Below are 7,873 nucleotides of genomic sequence, written 5' to 3'. Positions count from 1 at the left end.
GACCATGGTATTTCACATGTCCTTACATTGTCTAGCAATGTGCTGTACCCCACAATAAAATCATTTCTCAATGACGTATATAGAATAATGTGTGAGGAATAATTGGGAGACACAGACAAAGCGAAAGAGCCACGGATGTCTAATAGATCTAACGAGACAAATAAAATGTGAAATTCCGTCGGTCTGATTGGGAAACTTTCCTCTCAGGAAAATGGCTTACTTCAAAAGACGTTTATGCTTGTAGTTGCTCTACGCACTTGTAACTACAAGAAAGCTCCAACAAACAACATTCATAAACAACAAATTCTATGTACGCTCATCTGAATATGAAATTTACGTTCAATATCTTTCTCGCGCGTCAGACGAGCGACTATCGATATGCAGAGCATCGATACTCGGCGCCATCGCTCGCGATGAACACTCACTGCGCCGGGTCGGTCGCAGGTGTAGTGTGTTTTCACACGACGGCGCCGCGAGGTGAACAATCGGACGGGGTTGCTAGGTAACGTAGTAGTTGATCCGCGCGTGTTCTGTGATTGATCTAACACGAGTTTAGATTTGGCGCGCGCAGACGATTTAGTACGCTGACATCAGGCAGGACGTCCGGTGAGTTACTCGGTAGCTTGACTTGTTTAATGCCGAAGTTGTACGTAAAATGCACGAGCAGGACAATCAGTCGTATTTCAATGAGTACATATGCACCACAAATGGTCGCACCAGAGATTTGTATTGTTGAAACATTACTCTTCGATTCTTAATCATAGATCTTGTATGCGATAGTTTCAGTTGTACTGAGGCTTTTTATAATATACTTTAGTGCACGAGTTACCCAGCTGAACTTCATTGTTACCCTCCTCCTTTTTATCTTCCTTTATATACTCCATGGTTTATAAATGTTGTGATTTCAAGGATTTACAGTAGAAAGAATATAAGTAAAGCATTTTCCGCGGTGGTTCTGGTTAACAAATGATGTGACTACTTACCAGGGAAACTTCTGTTGACTACTTACCAGGGAAACTTCTGTTTCCTGTAGAAGACCGCCAACTTCATACGTTAGAGGATGAAACGGATTTTTATTTTATCAAACATTCTTCATGGGTAGGTTCTACCACTTACACTAAGTAAATCAGTTTTCTATGCTAATTTTTATTGCAGTCGTTCGCTTTAATCTGATTTTCTCCGGAAATTTATCAGCGGACTTCGAGAAGAAAAACATTATCTTTCAAAAAATTATATTTTACTGTCAAAACTTTACATTTTGATGTGACTAAGCTACTCATTATCTTAAAATCTGCGTGAATGATAAAGACGACAACCCGTCTCTAACATACATCACCTGAATAAAATTCATTGCGCATTTTTCTGTCAGTATGAGACGTCGGATAAAATCAAATGAGGCCCAATTTTAGGCGTCACGAGGAGATTTTGCAGAATTGCATTTGCCGAAGTCTGCATTTACGTACGTCTGTACTCCGCAAACCACCTTAAGGTATGCAACACGGGGTGCTTTTAGTAACATAATCATTTGTTCCCTTCCCCGTTCTGTTCGGGAACGGAACGATGGAAGAACGACAGTCAGTAATCCTCTGTATGAAATCTAATTTCTCTGATTTTTCTCGTTGTAGTGATTTAGCGAGACGCTTGCAGATGTTTCGATTCGCATTGCAACATATGCTCTCGGAATTTTAACAGCAAACTGCCCGTGATACCAACGCTTCTCTTGCACTTGTAGCAGCTTCCCCTGGAGTTTATCGAACATCCCTGTAACGTTCTCACGCTTACTAAACGAGCCTGCGACGAAACGCGCCGCTCTTCGTTGGATCGCCTCTATTTCTTCTTTTAAGTCAATCTGGTAAGGGTCTCAGACTGATGATCAGTACTCAAGAAGCAATTGAACGAGTGATATTTAAGCCACTTCTTTCGTGGATGAATTACACTTTCGAATTTCTTCCAACGAATCACTGATTTCCTACAAGTACCTTTTCCTGGTCATCATTCAAGTTTAAGTCAGTCTAGAAAGTTATTCCTGTTTCCAGCGATTTTTCGCCATTAGTGCGATAGGATAGTAATGGTTTTCTTCCCCTGTTTATGTGCAGTGCCTTGCATTTATTTACGCTTAGGGTCAACTTAATCCTTGCAACAATTGACGAGCACCTGCGGCTCTTCCGGCATTTCGCTAGTCCTTTGGCGTTGCACTCTTCTATAGACATCGCACGTCGTTCACGAAAAGCCTCACAGAGCAAGTCCATTGTTGATGTTGTGGAAACACAAGGGAAGCACAGAACCTAATCATCGCTCAGCTGATACGGACCGCTAATTCTATAGTGTAGCCGTACTATTTGTCAGAGGCCCTTACCATCTTCAAATGAGGACACCTGTTGCAGCTCAGGTACACATATCATTGAGGGAATGATCTGGTGAGAGGGTTCGAGGTATTGTGGTTCCGTTGCTGCCCAGAAAACACTGACCACAAGAACGAACGATTAGGATACCGTAGTACAAAGAACGCCGTCAGTGGTATGTGGAAGGTTTTTTGGAGTAAGGAGTCAAGACAGATGATGTATATCGAACAGTATTTACCTGATATAATTTTTCTGTATTTAGCAGCTGTGAGCGTGACTTATTCTATACACAGGAAATTTGAATAAAAACACCTACAGTCACAATTTCTTTCGTATTTTATTAAATTACACGGTGCATTTCTGACCCTGAGGGTCCATCTTCAGGCGCAAATCGTATAATACATCATTTATATTTGCTCTTGAGTGATATGAAATGCATTTTCATGTTATGAGAATGTTCGATGTTAAGTTTCGTATTTCGTGAATCAAGTGCGGAAATATGTCAGAAACAATGGTAAAATAGAGGAAAACTTGCCGAACAAACAAGGAAGAACATTTTTAACCTTTTGAGGTCAGCATACGTTGGTTACTCTTACTTTCGTCGCGCATCACATCACTCAAGGCGCACATTTGTTTACAGTTGTTTTAAATACTTTGCAGATAATATTGAAACCTGATATGATCAAAGATGAAGTTCATCATATAGCGTCAGAGATCTGAATTTTAAGACGTTGAAGGAATAAATTTAAAATAAGTCTTTAAAATTACTAAAATATCTATGCTAGTGAAATCTACTTGTTCGTTTAATATAAACTCTGGTTTTTTGATTTAGTGGAGGTAAATTTCCAATTATTCTGATAGAATTAGGGTCTTACCATTAGCCTTATTGTGTGCTACTATCGAATTGTTTTCTGTCTTGTTGATCACGTTTGGTTTCTAGCACATACCGTACAATAACCAATTTTTCAAAGTGATTGAGCCTGAAAGCATTTATGTGTTCTTGGAAATCGATTTTGAAATTCCTACCTCTATTCCCTATATAGAAGGCAGGGCAACTGCAGCATGGTACTTTATACACTCCATTGCTGTTGAATTTGTGGTTATCTGTTTTCGTGTTGTGGACTAGTAAGTGTTCTAACTTATTATTAGCGGAGAATGCGATTGTGACATCGCTTGTTATGAAAAGGTTAGCATTTCTTTTTGATGTGAATTGTTTTGGCTACGTAGCCATTGTTTATGGCAATACTTTTTATTGTGACCATTTAGGCTTTGTTGCCATAAGGCTCATTAAAAAATGGGTGTGCTCTGTGTAGCGTGGACCTAAAGGCAGCAAGTTTGTGTGCAGTGGATGGCCTGATGCAGTGTCTGTTGTGATGTATTCTAGAATAGTATCTCATCTTAGCAGCAATATTTTTCTTTGCAAATCAGAGTTTGCGTTTCAGAAGGGTTGCTCTACTGAGAATGCCATTTAAATGTTTACTCACAAGATTTCACAAGCATTAAATAATAAAATAGCACTAGTTGGTATTCTCTGCTACCTCCCTAAGGCATGTGACTGTGTGAATCACAGCATTCTCCTAGATACAATAACATTTTATGGGATCCATGTTTTAGCCAACCAATGGATAATGTCATAACTAACCAAAATAAAAAGTTGTGATTAGTAATTAAAGCAATACAGTCCAGGGACATAATTAAGACTGGGAACTCACATATGGGGTTCCACAAGATTCAATCTTAGGTCCATTACTGCTCCTCATACATGTAAACGATCTTCTGTCTAGTATACTGCAAGCAGAGTTAGTTCTTTTTGCAGATGAAACTAGTACTGTAATCAACTCAAGCATACATACTGAAACAGAAGAAATGGTAACCACAGGGAGGAGGAGATTAGTGTTTAAAATCCCGTCGACAACGAGGTCATTAGAGATGGAGCGCAGGCTCGGGTGAGGGAAGGACGGGGAAGGAAATCGGCCGTGCCCTTTCAAAGGAACCATCCTGGCATTTGCCTGAAGCGATTTAGGGAAATCATGGAAAACCTAAATCAGGATGGCCGGAGACGGGATTGAACCGTTGTCCTCCCGATTGCAAGTCGAGTGTGCTAACCACTGCGCCACCTCGCTCGGTGGTAACCACAGTTCCTAAAAGTGTCATTGGTTGGTTTTCTTGAATGCTCTCACGATCAATTTTAAAATAACTCGACAAATTCAGTTCTGTACATCTAGAGGTATTACATGGTGAGGGAGTAATAAATAGGGTGGAAACTTCAAAATTCCGATATTGATGAGATATTCTAGTATTGATGAGAAATTAAATTGGAAAAAAACACATTTAGAACTCCTAAAACAACTTAGTTCAGTCACATTTGTGCTTAGAATCATTGCAAATCTTGGGTAGAGATAAATCAGTAAGCTGAGATATTTTGTAGGTATATTTTCATTCAATAATGCCATATGGAATAATGTTCTGGGGTAATTCATCTTTAAGAAAGAAAGTTTTCCTTGCACAAAAACATGCTGCGAGAATAATATATGGTGCTCACGATTATCTTGTAGCCATCTATTTGAGGAGTTGGGCATTCTGACTACTGCTTCACAGTATATTTATTCCCTCATGAAGTTTGTTGTATATAATCCACTGCAGTTCAAGAAGATCAATGTGGTACATAATTTCAATACCAGAAGGAAAAATGACATCGTTACTCCATATTAATGTTGTCTTTAGCACAAAAAGGGGTGCACAATGCTGCACCAAAAATTTTTGATCTTTTATCCAGTAATGTATAATTTCTAACAGACTGCAAAGTAAAATTTGATAACAAACTCAGAAAGTTGTTCCTTGACAACTCCTTCCAGTCTGTAGAAGACTCTCTATTACTGTGATGTGTAAAAGGTGGTGGGTATGAATTACCAATTCACACCTGTATATCTCTTTCTTCTTTTTGCAAAAAAAAAGAGAAAGAAAAAAGAAAAAAAACGAGAAATATTCAGAATGTAACTGTACGTACAAATTAATTTGCAATGTGAATGTATAATGATTTGTTTCATATCATTATGATCTGTCACGCAAAGTGATCCTGGAACATATTGCTAACTGACTTAACTAACTAATATCTGTGCATGTGTGTTTTCTGTGTATGCTGCACTTATGTTTTTGCTGGAGGTTAGTGATTTTAAGTTCCAGGAAATTTTTCACCATGGTACTGTGAATTTTACATTTTTATGGAAAGAACTGAATGCTGCAAGTATTCCTTAATCTCCTCTTTTGCACCATCATATAGTAGCAATGTATCAACAACATACCTCCATTAATATACTATTTTACTTTAGGATCTACTTTTTTTTAAAAAAGAAATTATTGTCCAGAAGATTGAGAAATATATCTGCCAAGAAACTTGATATAGTAAAGCCCATGGCAGGATCCTCTTTCAGTTGGAAAAAAAAAAAGGTTCAAATGGCTCTGAGCACTATGGGACTTAACTTTGAGGTCATCAGTCCCCTAGAACTTAGAACTACTTAAACCTAACTAACCTGGGGACATCACACACATCCATGCCCGAGGCAGGATTCGAACCTACGACCGTAGCAGCCGCGCGGTTCCAGACTGAAGCGCCTAGAACCGCTCGGCCACATCGGCCGGCATTCAGTTGGTAAACTTTCCCATTAAAGGTAAAGTAATTATGTTACATTGCAACATGTTGGTGACCTCTGATGGTTCTGAAACTGATAACTTTTTGTGTTTTACTAAGTTTTTAAAGATTATCTTCATTGTTTTTTCAGGTGGTGTATTTGCACACAAGTTATCTAAACCATAAATGTATGAATAAATCAACGTATGTCACACCTAAAAGATTAAAAATGTTCTTTCTTGTTTGTTCAATAAGTTTTTCATTGTTTTTCCTCTGCTTCTCACATATTTCCTCACGAAATACAAAACCTAACATCTAGGTTTCTCATAATAGTAAAATACATTTCACATCATTCAAGAACATATGTAAATGATGTACTAGACTATTTGCACCCGAAAATGGACCCACAGGGTCAGAAATGCATCGTATTATTTAAGGAAACGCGAAATAATAATGACTGAAGGCGTTTTTGTTCAAACCTCCTGAGTTTTTCCCGGCAATGTTGAAATTCGGCGGCGGTGGTACGTTAGTCAATGTTTTTTGTCCTATGAAATAAGCTCGGACCGACAGCACAAGGAACGCAGCTGTGCGTTATATGAAAATATTTTAAACAATAGAACATTCCCCATACTTGCGCAGTTGTTTACATTCTGATCTTTTCCCTACCGACATATTTTTGCTCTGAAGAAAATCAAATTAATTTGCAGCACTGGTTTAACTGAAAGCCCCGACATGAATTCCACTGATATCTTTGGGATGAACCACCGTGACGGTGGTCTGTGACAAATATTATTTATGCCTGAGGAAGATCAAGAAGAAATTCTGCCCTCAACGTGTCAAAGCTCGGTGAGAATATGAAGCATCCGTGTAGCAAGAAAAAGGACGTCCTACACACTATTAGTTTTATTGGTGCTGTCCTTGGAACAACAGTGGTTCTGTGGAGATTTCAGTCTACGTTTTTGATATTTGTACAGATTTTCCTCGATTTGGGTTTGTATGCCATACAGGGCCATTCATTTGGTTTTGTCATTTGATATTTCCAGAGAGTACGGTATTTATCTGAAATATTTTTAAGTATAAATCTTTGTAAATCGCCTTCCATATTTGGTGCTGATACTACATAATCTACAAAAATCAGTGCATCTAAGTGCAGATTTCAATTAATAAGGATGTAGCTATGTTTTATTCACCTGCGTCTCTCATTATAGCATACATATCCAATCAGTCCAAAAAGTTTTGAGACTGGATTAATAAAAAACAGAGGAAAGTTAAGATGGTGGTTTTAATGGTCCCTCCACTTGGGTACAACGGACAGGACGTTCTTATCACCACGTGAAACTGTCAGAAAAGTCCTTCTTTGGGATGTTGTCCAATTCGCAGATCACACTACTTTGAATGTCGTCAAAACGTTGACCCTCCTTGTAAATTTGTGCACGTTATAGTTTTGTGATTGGTCGTATTGATAACAAGTCTTGACACCCCTGATGATATTTTCCAGAAAAAAAATTATCTGCGTTTTGCATTTCAATTAGGTCGAGGCACACGTTCACGTTTGGTCGTTTTTGTTCGAGAATGTGCGGGACAAACTTTGCACACTTATGTCTCTTCTTCAAAACATTCTGTAGAACGTTTCGATCAGTTGCTTGAGAGATGCTGCTCCACTGCAGTTTGTGATATAATAACGTGGACAAACTACGGCCGCACGTCCAGTACCTGATACTGCCTACTTACAACTGGCAGAGGGAAAGCACATCAGTTTTTTTTGTTTTTTTTTAATTTTTTTTTAAAATCGATAGTTCAAGCTGCCACAGCAGTTACTGCGCTGACGTCGCTTATACGCCGGGAGTTAAATCAGTCTCGGAATGTTTTCGGCGGATATGTATAGTGTGAGTAGCGTAAAGTG

The 7,873-nt window shown here is 38.6% G+C and overlaps 1 protein-coding gene across 1 annotated transcript in view; it reads left to right on the top strand.

Annotated features, from left to right (window-relative positions):
* Positions 1-484: 484 nt before the first annotated feature.
* Positions 485-7,873, top strand: part of LOC126198720 (tumor necrosis factor alpha-induced protein 8-like protein) — a 949,023-nt gene continuing 941,634 nt past the window's right edge. The window contains exon 1 of the mRNA XM_049935239.1: positions 485-606. The gene's annotated coding sequence lies outside the window, so the exon portion shown is untranslated. The remainder of the gene's footprint in view (positions 607-7,873) is intronic.

The sequence above is a fragment of the Schistocerca nitens genome, chromosome 8, assembly GCF_023898315.1.
Source record: "Schistocerca nitens isolate TAMUIC-IGC-003100 chromosome 8, iqSchNite1.1, whole genome shotgun sequence".
Classification (NCBI taxonomy): domain Eukaryota; kingdom Metazoa; phylum Arthropoda; class Insecta; order Orthoptera; family Acrididae; genus Schistocerca; species Schistocerca nitens.
The sequence above is the reverse complement of the archived record's forward strand: the minus strand, read 5'-3'. Positions and strand labels throughout refer to the sequence as shown.